The sequence below is a fragment of the Mixophyes fleayi genome, chromosome 1, assembly GCF_038048845.1.
Source record: "Mixophyes fleayi isolate aMixFle1 chromosome 1, aMixFle1.hap1, whole genome shotgun sequence".
Classification (NCBI taxonomy): Eukaryota; Metazoa; Chordata; class Amphibia; order Anura; family Limnodynastidae; genus Mixophyes; species Mixophyes fleayi.
Genome location: NC_134402.1, coordinates 63,909,778 through 63,919,777, shown reverse-complemented (window position 1 = coordinate 63,919,777; position 10,000 = coordinate 63,909,778). Strand labels below are relative to the sequence as shown.

General features: G+C 45.8%; 12 non-coding genes and 36 pseudogenes across 12 annotated transcripts; all 48 read right to left on the bottom strand.

The window, feature by feature from the left end:
- Positions 1–31: 31 nt before the first annotated feature.
- LOC142137046 (5S ribosomal RNA) lies at positions 32–150 on the bottom strand. Its single transcript, XR_012687711.1, has one exon. It is a non-coding gene; the product is annotated as a 5S ribosomal RNA (ribosomal RNA).
- An 84-nt stretch (positions 151–234) lies between these two features.
- Positions 235–353, bottom strand: LOC142129838 (5S ribosomal RNA; annotated as a pseudogene).
- An 82-nt stretch (positions 354–435) lies between these two features.
- Positions 436–554, bottom strand: LOC142131050 (5S ribosomal RNA). Its single transcript, XR_012686295.1, has one exon. It is a non-coding gene; the product is annotated as a 5S ribosomal RNA (ribosomal RNA).
- An 84-nt stretch (positions 555–638) lies between these two features.
- On the bottom strand, positions 639–757 carry LOC142137035 (5S ribosomal RNA). Its single transcript, XR_012687700.1, has one exon. It is a non-coding gene; the product is annotated as a 5S ribosomal RNA (ribosomal RNA).
- Positions 758–841: 84 nt separating this feature from the next.
- Positions 842–960, bottom strand: LOC142124029 (5S ribosomal RNA; annotated as a pseudogene).
- Positions 961–1,044: 84 nt separating this feature from the next.
- On the bottom strand, positions 1,045–1,163 carry LOC142136882 (5S ribosomal RNA). Its single transcript, XR_012687552.1, has one exon. It is a non-coding gene; the product is annotated as a 5S ribosomal RNA (ribosomal RNA).
- An 85-nt stretch (positions 1,164–1,248) lies between these two features.
- On the bottom strand, positions 1,249–1,367 carry LOC142136390 (5S ribosomal RNA; annotated as a pseudogene).
- Positions 1,368–1,451: 84 nt separating this feature from the next.
- LOC142111975 (5S ribosomal RNA) lies at positions 1,452–1,570 on the bottom strand. Its single transcript, XR_012681092.1, has one exon. It is a non-coding gene; the product is annotated as a 5S ribosomal RNA (ribosomal RNA).
- Positions 1,571–1,653: 83 nt separating this feature from the next.
- Positions 1,654–1,772, bottom strand: LOC142113641 (5S ribosomal RNA). Its single transcript, XR_012681618.1, has one exon. It is a non-coding gene; the product is annotated as a 5S ribosomal RNA (ribosomal RNA).
- An 83-nt stretch (positions 1,773–1,855) lies between these two features.
- Positions 1,856–1,974, bottom strand: LOC142118190 (5S ribosomal RNA; annotated as a pseudogene).
- Positions 1,975–2,058: 84 nt separating this feature from the next.
- LOC142123698 (5S ribosomal RNA) lies at positions 2,059–2,177 on the bottom strand (annotated as a pseudogene).
- Positions 2,178–2,261: 84 nt separating this feature from the next.
- Positions 2,262–2,380, bottom strand: LOC142136881 (5S ribosomal RNA). Its single transcript, XR_012687551.1, has one exon. It is a non-coding gene; the product is annotated as a 5S ribosomal RNA (ribosomal RNA).
- Positions 2,381–2,668: 288 nt separating this feature from the next.
- LOC142120526 (5S ribosomal RNA) lies at positions 2,669–2,787 on the bottom strand. Its single transcript, XR_012683711.1, has one exon. It is a non-coding gene; the product is annotated as a 5S ribosomal RNA (ribosomal RNA).
- An 84-nt stretch (positions 2,788–2,871) lies between these two features.
- Positions 2,872–2,990, bottom strand: LOC142122684 (5S ribosomal RNA; annotated as a pseudogene).
- An 83-nt stretch (positions 2,991–3,073) lies between these two features.
- Positions 3,074–3,191, bottom strand: LOC142122948 (5S ribosomal RNA; annotated as a pseudogene).
- An 83-nt stretch (positions 3,192–3,274) lies between these two features.
- On the bottom strand, positions 3,275–3,393 carry LOC142124334 (5S ribosomal RNA; annotated as a pseudogene).
- An 83-nt stretch (positions 3,394–3,476) lies between these two features.
- On the bottom strand, positions 3,477–3,595 carry LOC142118179 (5S ribosomal RNA; annotated as a pseudogene).
- An 84-nt stretch (positions 3,596–3,679) lies between these two features.
- On the bottom strand, positions 3,680–3,798 carry LOC142128810 (5S ribosomal RNA; annotated as a pseudogene).
- An 84-nt stretch (positions 3,799–3,882) lies between these two features.
- Positions 3,883–4,001, bottom strand: LOC142113999 (5S ribosomal RNA; annotated as a pseudogene).
- Positions 4,002–4,084: 83 nt separating this feature from the next.
- LOC142135466 (5S ribosomal RNA) lies at positions 4,085–4,202 on the bottom strand (annotated as a pseudogene).
- Positions 4,203–4,285: 83 nt separating this feature from the next.
- Positions 4,286–4,404, bottom strand: LOC142130907 (5S ribosomal RNA; annotated as a pseudogene).
- Positions 4,405–4,487: 83 nt separating this feature from the next.
- LOC142124965 (5S ribosomal RNA) lies at positions 4,488–4,606 on the bottom strand (annotated as a pseudogene).
- Positions 4,607–4,690: 84 nt separating this feature from the next.
- LOC142128788 (5S ribosomal RNA) lies at positions 4,691–4,809 on the bottom strand (annotated as a pseudogene).
- Positions 4,810–4,893: 84 nt separating this feature from the next.
- Positions 4,894–5,012, bottom strand: LOC142122805 (5S ribosomal RNA; annotated as a pseudogene).
- An 84-nt stretch (positions 5,013–5,096) lies between these two features.
- LOC142124800 (5S ribosomal RNA) lies at positions 5,097–5,215 on the bottom strand. The gene has a single exon (XR_012684822.1). It is a non-coding gene; the product is annotated as a 5S ribosomal RNA (ribosomal RNA).
- An 84-nt stretch (positions 5,216–5,299) lies between these two features.
- On the bottom strand, positions 5,300–5,418 carry LOC142117958 (5S ribosomal RNA; annotated as a pseudogene).
- A 288-nt stretch (positions 5,419–5,706) lies between these two features.
- On the bottom strand, positions 5,707–5,825 carry LOC142120405 (5S ribosomal RNA). The gene has a single exon (XR_012683674.1). It is a non-coding gene; the product is annotated as a 5S ribosomal RNA (ribosomal RNA).
- An 84-nt stretch (positions 5,826–5,909) lies between these two features.
- LOC142122673 (5S ribosomal RNA) lies at positions 5,910–6,028 on the bottom strand (annotated as a pseudogene).
- An 83-nt stretch (positions 6,029–6,111) lies between these two features.
- On the bottom strand, positions 6,112–6,229 carry LOC142121475 (5S ribosomal RNA; annotated as a pseudogene).
- Positions 6,230–6,312: 83 nt separating this feature from the next.
- On the bottom strand, positions 6,313–6,431 carry LOC142124323 (5S ribosomal RNA; annotated as a pseudogene).
- Positions 6,432–6,514: 83 nt separating this feature from the next.
- Positions 6,515–6,633, bottom strand: LOC142118168 (5S ribosomal RNA; annotated as a pseudogene).
- Positions 6,634–6,717: 84 nt separating this feature from the next.
- LOC142128777 (5S ribosomal RNA) lies at positions 6,718–6,836 on the bottom strand (annotated as a pseudogene).
- An 83-nt stretch (positions 6,837–6,919) lies between these two features.
- On the bottom strand, positions 6,920–7,038 carry LOC142111809 (5S ribosomal RNA). Its single transcript, XR_012681000.1, has one exon. It is a non-coding gene; the product is annotated as a 5S ribosomal RNA (ribosomal RNA).
- Positions 7,039–7,121: 83 nt separating this feature from the next.
- LOC142135954 (5S ribosomal RNA) lies at positions 7,122–7,239 on the bottom strand (annotated as a pseudogene).
- Positions 7,240–7,322: 83 nt separating this feature from the next.
- Positions 7,323–7,441, bottom strand: LOC142124301 (5S ribosomal RNA; annotated as a pseudogene).
- An 83-nt stretch (positions 7,442–7,524) lies between these two features.
- Positions 7,525–7,643, bottom strand: LOC142131998 (5S ribosomal RNA; annotated as a pseudogene).
- Positions 7,644–7,727: 84 nt separating this feature from the next.
- On the bottom strand, positions 7,728–7,846 carry LOC142132107 (5S ribosomal RNA; annotated as a pseudogene).
- An 84-nt stretch (positions 7,847–7,930) lies between these two features.
- LOC142122794 (5S ribosomal RNA) lies at positions 7,931–8,049 on the bottom strand (annotated as a pseudogene).
- Positions 8,050–8,133: 84 nt separating this feature from the next.
- LOC142116164 (5S ribosomal RNA) lies at positions 8,134–8,252 on the bottom strand (annotated as a pseudogene).
- Positions 8,253–8,337: 85 nt separating this feature from the next.
- On the bottom strand, positions 8,338–8,456 carry LOC142121046 (5S ribosomal RNA; annotated as a pseudogene).
- Positions 8,457–8,540: 84 nt separating this feature from the next.
- LOC142114743 (5S ribosomal RNA) lies at positions 8,541–8,659 on the bottom strand (annotated as a pseudogene).
- An 83-nt stretch (positions 8,660–8,742) lies between these two features.
- Positions 8,743–8,861, bottom strand: LOC142122761 (5S ribosomal RNA; annotated as a pseudogene).
- An 83-nt stretch (positions 8,862–8,944) lies between these two features.
- LOC142116351 (5S ribosomal RNA) lies at positions 8,945–9,063 on the bottom strand (annotated as a pseudogene).
- Positions 9,064–9,147: 84 nt separating this feature from the next.
- LOC142111251 (5S ribosomal RNA) lies at positions 9,148–9,266 on the bottom strand. The gene has a single exon (XR_012680944.1). It is a non-coding gene; the product is annotated as a 5S ribosomal RNA (ribosomal RNA).
- An 84-nt stretch (positions 9,267–9,350) lies between these two features.
- On the bottom strand, positions 9,351–9,469 carry LOC142130431 (5S ribosomal RNA; annotated as a pseudogene).
- Positions 9,470–9,553: 84 nt separating this feature from the next.
- LOC142124600 (5S ribosomal RNA) lies at positions 9,554–9,672 on the bottom strand (annotated as a pseudogene).
- Positions 9,673–9,755: 83 nt separating this feature from the next.
- LOC142123269 (5S ribosomal RNA) lies at positions 9,756–9,874 on the bottom strand (annotated as a pseudogene).
- Positions 9,875–9,958: 84 nt separating this feature from the next.
- Positions 9,959–10,000, bottom strand: part of LOC142115678 (5S ribosomal RNA) — a 119-nt pseudogene continuing 77 nt past the window's right edge.

Below are 10,000 nucleotides of genomic sequence, written 5' to 3'. Positions count from 1 at the left end.
GGAAGCCGGAACAAGAGAAAATAAAAAAAACTGCCTACAGCACCTGGTATTCCCAGGTGGTCTACCATCCAAGTACTAACCAGGCCCGGCCCTGCTTAGCTACCAAGATCAGATGAGATTGGGCTTGTTCAGGGTGGTGTGGCTGTAGGTGTTGGTTTCCTCATGACCTACATCTCTTATACATCTCAAAACCAGCATTAAAGGAAGTCGGAACAAGAGAAAATAAAAAAGAATTGCCTACAGCACCTGGTATTCCCAGGTGGTCTCCCATCCAAGTATTAACCAGGCCCAGCCCTTCATAGCTTACAAGATCAGATGAGATTGGGCTTGTTCAGGGTGGTGTGGCTGTAGGTATGGTATCCTACTGACCTACATCTCTTATACATCTGAAAACCAGCATTGAAGGAAGCCGGAACAAGAAAAAATAAAATAAAGGGCCTACAGCACCTGGTATTCCCAGGTGGTCTCCCATCCAAGTACTAACCAGGCCCGGCCCTGCTTAGCTTCCAAGATCAGATGAGATTGGGCTTGTTCAGGGTGGTGTGGCTGTAGGTATTGGTTTCCTAATGACCTACATGTCTTATACATCTCAAAACCAGCATTGAAGGAAGCCGGAACAAGAGAAAATAAAAAAAAATGGCCTACAGCACCTGGTATTCCCAGGTGGTCTCCCATCTAAGTACTAACCAGGCCCGGTCCTGCTTAGCTTCCAAGATCAAATGAGATTGGGCTTGTTCAGGGTGGTGTGGCTGTAGGTATTGGTTTTCTAAAGACCTACATGTCTTATACATCTCAAAACCAGCTTCGAAGGAAGCCGGAACAAGAGAAAATAAAAAAAAACTGCCTACAGCACCTGGTATTCCCAGGTGGTCTCCCATCCAAATACTAACCAGGCCGGGCCCTGCTTAGCTTCCAAGATCAGACGAAATTGGGCTTGTTCAGGGTGGTGTGGCTGTAGGTATTGGTTTCCTAATGACCTACATCTCTTATACATCTCAAAACCAGCATTGAAGGAAGTCGGAACAAGAGAAAATAAAAAAAAATTGCCTACAGCACCTGGTATTCCCAGGTGGTCTCCCATCCAAGTACTAACCAGGCCCGGCCCTTCTTAGCTTCCAAGATCAGATGAGATTGGGCTTGTTCAGGGTGGTGTGGCTGTAGGTATTGGTTTCCTAAAGACCTACATCTCTTATACATCTCAAAACCAGCTTCGAAGGAAGCCGGAACAAGAGAAAATAAAAAAAAAATTGCCTAAAGCACCTGGTATTCCCAGGTGGTCTCCCACCCAACTACTAACCAGGCCTGGCCCTGCTTAGCTTTGAAGATCAGACGAGATTGGGCTTGTTCAGGGTGGTGTGGCTGTAGATATTGATTTCCTAATGACCTACATCTCTTATACATCTCAAAACCAGCATTGAAGGAAGTCGGAACAAGAGAAAATAAAAAAAAATTGCCTACAGCACCTGGTATTCCCAGGTGGTCTCCCATCCAAGTACTAACCAGGCCCAGCCCTGCTTAGCTTCCAAGATCAGACGAGATTGGGCTTGTTCAGGGTGGTGTGGCTGTAGGTATTGGTTTCTTACTGACCTACATCTCTTATACATCTTAAAACCAGCATTGAATGAAGTCGGAACAAGAGAAAATAAAAAAAAAGGCCTACAGCACCTGGTATTCCCAGGTGGTCTCCCATCCGAGTACTAACCAGGCCCGGCCCTGCTTAGTTTCCAAGATCAGATGAGATTGGGCTTGTTCAGGGGGGTGTGGCTATAGCATTGGTTTCTTAAAGACCTACATCTCTTATACATCTCAAATCCAGCTTCGAAGGAAGCCGGAACAAGAGAAAATAAAAAAATAAGGCCTACAGCACCTGGTATTCCCAGGTGGTCTCCCATCCAAGTACTAACCAGTCCCGGTCCTGCTTAGCTTCCAAGATCAAATGAGATTGGGCTTGTTCAGGGTGGTGTGGCTGTAGGTATTGGTTTTCTAAAGACCTACATGTCTTATACATCTCAAAACCAGCTTCGAAGGAAGCCGGAACAAGAGAAAATAAAAAAAAACTGCCTACAGCACCTGGTATTCCCAGGTGGTCTCCCATCCAAGTACTAACCAGGCCGGGCCCTGCTTAGCTTCCAAGATCAGACGAATTTGGGCTTGTTCAGGGTGGTGTGGCTGTAGGTATTGGTTTCCTAATGACCTACATCTCTTATACATCTCAAAACCAGCATTGAAGGAAGTCGGAACAAGAGAAAATAAAAAAAAATTGCCTACAGCACCTGGTATTCCCAGGTGGTCTCCCATCCAAGTACTAACCAGGCCCGGCCCTTCTTAGCTTCCAAGATCAGATGAGATTGGGCTTGTTCAGGGTGGTGTGGCTGTAGGTATTGGTTTCCTAAAGACCTACATCTCTTATACATCTCAAAACCAGCTTCGAAGGAAGCCGGAACAAGAGAAAATAAAAAAAAAATTGCCTAAAGCAACTGGTATTCCCAGGTGGTCTCCCATCCAACTACTAACCAGGCCTGGCCCTGCTTAGCTTTGAAGATCAGACGAGATTGGGCTTGTTCAGGGTTGTGTGGCTGTAGATATTGATTTCCTAATGACCTACATCTCTTATACATCTCAAAACCAGCATTGAAGGAAGTCGGAACAAGAGAAAATAAAAAAAAATTGCCTACAGCACCTGGTATTCCCAGGTGGTCTCCCATCCAAGTACTAACCAGGTCCAGCCCTGCTTAGCTTCCAAGATCAGACGAGATTGGGCTTGTTCAGGGTGGTGTGGCTGTAGGTATGGTTTTTCTAATGACCTACATCTCTTATACATCTCAAAACCAGCATTGAAGGAAGTCGGAACAAGAGAAAATAAAAAAGAAAGGCCTACAGCATCTTGTATTCCCAGGTGGTCTCCCATCCAAGTACTAACCAGGCCCAGCCCTGCTTAGCTTCCAAGATCAGACGAGATTGGACTTGTTCAGGGTGGTGTGGCTGTAGGTATTGGTTTCTTACTGACCTACATCTCTTATACATCTTAAAACCAGCATTGAATGAAGTCGGAACAAGAGAAAATAAAAAAAAAGGCCTACAGCACCTGGTATTCCCAGGTGGTCTCCCATCCGAGTACTAACCAGGCCCGGCCCTGCTTAGTTTCCAAGATCAGATGAGATTGGGCTTGTTCAGGGGGTGTGGCTATAGCATTGGTTTCTTAAAGACCTACATCTCTTATACATCTCAAATCCAGCTTCGAAGGAAGCCGGAACAAGAGAAAATAAAAAAATAAGGCCTCCAGCACCTGGTATTCCCAGGTGGTCTCCCATCCAAGTACTAACCAGGCCCGGCCCTGCTTAGCTTCCAAGATCAGACGAGATTGGGCTTGTTCAGGGTGTTGTGGCTGTATGTATTGGTTTCCTAATGACCTACATCTCTTATACATCTCAAAACCAGCATTGAAGGAAGCCGGAACAAGAGAAAATAAAAAAAAGGGCCTACAGCACCTGGTATTCCCAGGTGGTCTCCCATCCAAGTACTAACCAGTCCCGGTCCTGCTTAGCTTCCAAGATCAAATGAGATTGGGCTTGTTCAGGGTGGTGTGGCTGTAGGTATTGGTTTTCTAAAGACCTACATGTCTTATACATCTCAAAACCAGCTTCGAAGGAAGCCGGAACAAGAGAAAATAAAAAAAAACTGCCTACAGCACCTGGTAATCCCAGGTGGTCTCCCATCCAAGTACTAACCAGGCCGGGCCCTGCTTAGCTTCCAAGATCAGACGAGATTGGGCTTGTTCAGGGTGGTGTGGCTCTAGGTATTGGTTTCCTAATGACCTACATCTCTTATACATCTCAAATCCAGCTTCGAAGGAAGCCGGAACAAGAGAAAATAAAAAAAAAAGGCCTACAGCACCTGGTATTCCCAGATGGTTTCCCATCCAAGTACTAACCAGGCCTGGCCCTGCTTAGCTTCCAAGATCAGACGAGATTGGGCTTGTTCAGGGTGGTGTGGCTGTAGGTATTGGTTTTTTACTGACCTACATCTCTTATACATCTTAAAACCAGCATTGAATAAAGTCGGAACAAGAGAAAATAAAAAAAAAGGCCTACAGCACCTGGTATTCCCAGGTGGTCTCCCTTTCGAGTACTAACCAGGACCGGCCCTGCTTAGTTTCCAAGATCAGATGAGATTGGGCTTGTTCAGGGGGTGTGGCTATAGCATTGGTTTCTTAAAGACCTACATCTCTTATACATCTCAAATCCAGCTTCGAAGGAAGCCGGAACAAGAGAAAATAAAAAAATAAGGCCTCCAGCACCTGGTATTCCCAGGTGGTCTCCCATCCAAGTACTAACCAGGCCCGGCCCTGCTTAGCTTCCAAGATCAGACAAGATTGGGCTTGTTCAGGGTGTTGTGGCTGTATGTATTGGTTTCCTAATGACCTACATCTCTTATACATCTCAAAACCAGCATTGAAGGAAGCCGGAACAAGAGAAAATAAAAAAAAGGGCCTACAGCACCTGGTATTCCCAGGTGGTCTCCCATCCAAGTACTAACCAGTCCTGGTCCTGCTTAGCTTCCAAGATCAAATGAGATTGGGCTTGTTCAGGGTGGTGTGGCTGTAGGTATTGGTTTTCTAAAGACCTACATCTCTTATACATCTCAAAACCAGCTTCGAAGGAAGCCGGAACAAGAGAAAATAAAAAAAAACTGCCTACAGCACCTGGTAATCCCAGGTGGTCTCCCATCCAAGTACTAACCAGGCCGGGCCCTGCTTAGCTTCCAAGATCAGACGAGATTGGGCTTGTTCAGGGTGGTGTGGCTCTAGGTATTGGTTTCCTAATGACCTACATCTCTTATACATCTCAAATCCAGCTTCGAAGGAAGCCGGAACAAGAGAAAATAAAAAAAAAAGGCCTACAGCACCTGGTATTCCCAGATGGTTTCCCATCCAAGTATTAACCAGGCCCAGCCCTTCTTAGCTTCCAAGATCAGATGAGATTGGGCTTGTTCATGGTGGTGTGGCTGTAGGTATTGGTTTCCTAATGACCTACATCTCTTATACATCTCAAAACCAGCATTGAAGGAAGCCGGAACAAGAGAAAATAAAAAAAAATGGCCTACAGCACCTGGTATTCCCAGGTGGTCTCCCATCCAAGTACTAACCAGGCCCGGCCCTGCTTAGCTTCCAAGATCAGACGAAATTGGGCTTGTTCAGGGTGGTGTGGCTGTAGGTATTGGTTTCCTAAAGACCTACATCTCTTATACATCTCAAAACCAGCATTGAAGGAAGTCGGAACAAGAGAAAATAAAAAAAAATTGCCTAAAGCACCTGGTATTCCCAGGTGGTCTCCCATCCAAGTACTAACCAGGCCCGGCCCTTCTTAGCTTCCAAGATCAGATGAGATTGGGCTTGTTCAGGGTGGTGTGGCTGTAGGTATTGGTTTCCTAAAGACCTACATCTCTTATACATCTCAAAACCAGCTTCGAAGGAAGCCGGAACAAGAGAAAATAAAAAAAAAATTGCCTAAAGCAACTGGTATTCCCAGGTGGTCTCCCATCCAACTACTAACCAGGCCTGGCCCTGCTTAGCTTTGAAGATCAGACGAGATTGGGCTTGTTCAGGGTTGTGTGGCTGTAGATATTGATTTCCTAATGACCTACATCTCTTATACATCTCAAAACCAGCATTGAAGGAAGTCGGAACAAGAGAAAATAAAAAAAAATTGCCTACAGCACCTGGTATTCCCAGGTGGTCTCCCATCCAAGTACTAACCAGGTCCAGCCCTGCTTAGCTTCCAAGATCAGACGAGATTGGGCTTGTTCAGGGTGGTGTGGCTGTAGGTATGGTTTTTCTAATGACCTACATCTCTTATACATCTCAAAACCAGCATTGAAGGAAGTCGGAACAAGAGAAAATAAAAAAGAAAGGCCTACAGCATCTTGTATTCCCAGGTGGTCTCCCATCCAAGTACTAACCAGGCCCAGCCCTGCTTAGCTTCCAAGATCAGACGAGATTGGACTTGTTCAGGGTGGTGTGGCTGTAGGTATTGGTTTCTTACTGACCTACATCTCTTATACATCTTAAAACCAGCATTGAATGAAGTCGGAACAAGAGAAAATAAAAAAAAAGGCCTACAGCACCTGGTATTCCCAGGTGGTCTCCCATCCGAGTACTAACCAGGCCCGACCCTGCTTAGTTTCCAAGATCAGATGAGATTGGGCTTGTTCAGGGGGTGTGGCTATAGCATTGGTTTCTTAAAGACCTACATCTCTTATACATCTCAAATCCAGCTTCGAAGGAAGCCGGAACAAGAGAAAATAAAAAAATAAGGCCTCCAGCACCTGGTATTCCCAGGTGGTCTCCCATCCAAGTACTAACCAGGCCCGGCCCTGCTTAGCTTCCAAGATCAGACGAGATTGGGCTTGTTCAGGGTGTTGTGGCTGTATGTATTGGTTTCCTAATGACCTACATCTCTTATACATCTCAAAACCAGCATTGAAGGAAGCCGGAACAAGAGAAAATAAAAAAAAGGGCCTACAGCACCTGGTATTCCCAGGTGGTCTCCCATCCAAGTACTAACCAGTCCCGGTCCTGCTTAGCTTCCAAGATCAAATGAGATTGGGCTTGTTCAGGGTGGTGTGGCTGTAGGTATTGGTTTTCTAAAGACCTACATGTCTTATACATCTCAAAACCAGCTTCGAAGGAAGCCGGAACAAGAGAAAATAAAAAAAAACTGCCTACAGCACCTGGTAATCCCAGGTGGTCTCCCATCCAAGTACTAACCAGGCCGGGCCCTGCTTAGCTTCCAAGATCAGACGAGATTGGGCTTGTTCAGGGTGGTGTGGCTCTAGGTATTGGTTTCCTAATGACCTACATCTCTTATACATCTCAAATCCAGCTTCGAAGGAAGCCGGAACAAGAGAAAATAAAAAAAAAGGCCTACAGCACCTGGTATTCCCAGATGGTTTCCCATCCAAGTACTAACCAGGCCTGGCCCTGCTTAGCTTCCAAGATCAGATGAGATTGGGCTTGTTCAGGGTGGTGTGGCTGTAGGTATTGGTTTCTTACTGACCTACATCTCTTATACATCTTAAAACCAGCATTGAATGAAGTCGGAACAAGAGAAAATAAAAAAAAAGGCCTACAGCACCTGGTATTCCCAGGTGGTCTCCCATCCGAGTACTAACCAGGACCGGCCCTGCTTAGTTTCCAAGATCAGATGAGATTGGGCTTGTTCAGGGGGTGTGGCTAGAGCATTGGTTTCTTAAAGACCTACATCTCTTATACATCTCAAATCCAGCTTCGAAGGAAGCCGGAACAAGAGAAAATAAAAAAATAAGGCCTCCAGCACCTGGTATTCCCAGGTGGTCTCCCATCCAAGTACTAACCAGGCCCGGCCCTGCTTAGCTTCCAAGATCAGACGAGATTGGGCTTGTTCAGGGTGTTGTGGCTGTATGTATTGGTTTCCTAATGACCTACATCTCTTATACATCTCAAAACCAGCATTGAAGGAAGCCGGAACAAGAGAAAATAAAAAAAAGGGCCTACAGCACCTGGTATTCCCAGGTGGTCTCCCATCCAAGTACTAACCAGTCCTGGTCCTGCTTAGCTTCCAAGATCAAATGAGATTGTGCTTGTTCAGGGTGGTGTGGCTGTAGGTATTGGTTTTCTAAAGACCTACATCTCTTATACATCTCAAAACCAGCTTCGAAGGAAGCCGGAACAAGAGAAAATAAAAAAAAACTGCCTACAGCACCTGGTAATCCCAGGTGGTCTCCCATCCAAGTACTAACCAGGCCGGGCCCTGCTTAGCTTCCAAGATCAGACGAGATTGGGCTTGTTCAGGATGGTGTGGCTCTAGGTATTGGTTTCCTAATGACCTACATCTCTTATACATCTCAAATCCAGCTTCGAAGGAAGCCGGAACAAGAGAAAATAAAAAAAAAAGGCCTACAGCACCTGGTATTCCCAGATGGTTTCCCATCCAAGTATTAACCAGGCCCAGCCCTTCTTAGCTTCCAAGATCAGATGAGATTGGGCTTGTTCATGGTGGTGTGGCTGTAGGTATTGGTTTCCTAATGACCTACATCTCTTATACATCTCAAAACCAGCATTGAAGGAAGCCGGAACAAGAGAAAATAAAAAAAAATGGCCTACAGCACCTGGTATTACCAGGTGGTCTCCCATCCAAGTACTAACCAGGCCCGGCCCTTCTTAGCTTCCAAGATCAGATGAGATTGGGCTTGTTCAGGGTGGTGTGGCTGTAGGTATTGGTTTCCTAAAGACCTACATCTCTTATACATCTCAAAACCAGCTTCGAAGGAAGCCGGAACAAGAGAAAATAAAAAAAAAATTGCCTAAAGCACCTGGTATTCCCAGGTGGTCTCCTATCCAACTACTAACCAGGCCCAGCCCTGCTTAGCTTCCAAGATCAGATGAGATTGGGCTTGTTCAGGGTGGTGTGGCTGTAGGTATTGTTTTTCTAATGACCTACATCTCTTATACATCTCAAAACCAGCATTGAAGGAAGTCGGAACAAGAGAAAATAAAAAATAAAGGCCTACAGCATCTGGTATTCCCAGGTGGTCTCCCATCAAAGTACTAACCAGGCCCAGCCCTTCTTAGCTTCCAAGATCAGATGAGATTGGGCTTGTTCAGGGTGGTGTGGCTGTAGGTATTGGTTTCTTACTGACCTACATCTCTTATACATCTTAAAACCAGCATTGTAGGAAGCCGGAACAAGAGAAAATAAAAAAAAAGGCCTACAGCACCTGGTATTCCCAGGTGGTCTCCCATCCGAGTACTAACCAGGCCCGGCCCTGCTTAGCTTCCAAAATCAGATGAAATTGGGCTTGTTCAGGGGGGTGTGGCTATAGCATTGGCTTCCTAAAGACCTACATCTCTTATACATCTGAAATCCAGCTTCGAAGGAAGCCGGAACAAGAGAAAATAAAAAAATAAGGCCTACAGCACCTGGTATTCCCAGGTGGTCTCCCATCCAAGTACTAACCAGGCCCGGCCCTGCTTAGCTTCCACGATCAGACGAGATTGGGCTTGTTCAGGGTGGTGTGGCTGTATGTATTGGTTTCTTAATGACCTACATCTCTTATACATCTCAAAACCAGCATTGAAGGAAGCCGGAACAAGAGAAAATAAAAAAAAATGGCCTACAGCTCCTGGTATTCCCAGGTGGTCTCCCATCCAAGTACTAATCAGGCCCGGCCCTGCTTACCTTCCAAGATCAGACGAGATTGGGCTTGTTCAGGGTGGTGTGGCTGTAGGTATTGGTTTCCTAATGACCTACATCTCTTATACATCTCAAATCCAGCTTCGAAGGAAGCCGGAACAAGAGAAAATAAAAAAAACAATCATACAGCATCTGGTATTCCCAGTTGGTCTCCTATCCAAGTACTAACCAGGCCCAGCCCTGCTTAGCTTCCAAGATCAGACGAGATTGGGCTTGTTCAGGGTGGTGCGGCTGTAGGTATTGGTTTTCTAAAGACCTACATGTCTTATACATCTCAAAATCAGCTTCGCAGGAAGCCGGAACAAGAGAAAATAAAAAAAAACTGCCTACAGCACCTGGTATTCCCAGGTGGTCTCCCATCCGAGTACTAACCAGGCCCGGCCCTGCTTAGCTTCCAAAATCAGATGAAATTGGGCTTGTTCAGGGGGGTGTGGCTATAGCATTGGCTTCCTAAAGACCTACATCTCTTATACATCTGAAATCCAGCTTCGAAGGAAGCCGGAACAAGAGAAAATAAAAAAATAAGGCCTACAGCACCTGGTATTCCCAGGTGGTCTCCCATCCAAGTACTAACCAGGCCTGGCCCTGCTTAGCTTCCACGATCAGACGAGATTGGGCTTGTTCAGGGTGGTGTGGCTGTATGTATTGGTTTCTTAATGACCTACATCTCTTATACATCTCAAAACCAGCATTGAAGGAAGCCGGAACAAGAGAAAATAAAAAAAAATGGCCTACAGCTCCTGGTATTCCCAGGTGGTCTCCCATCCAAG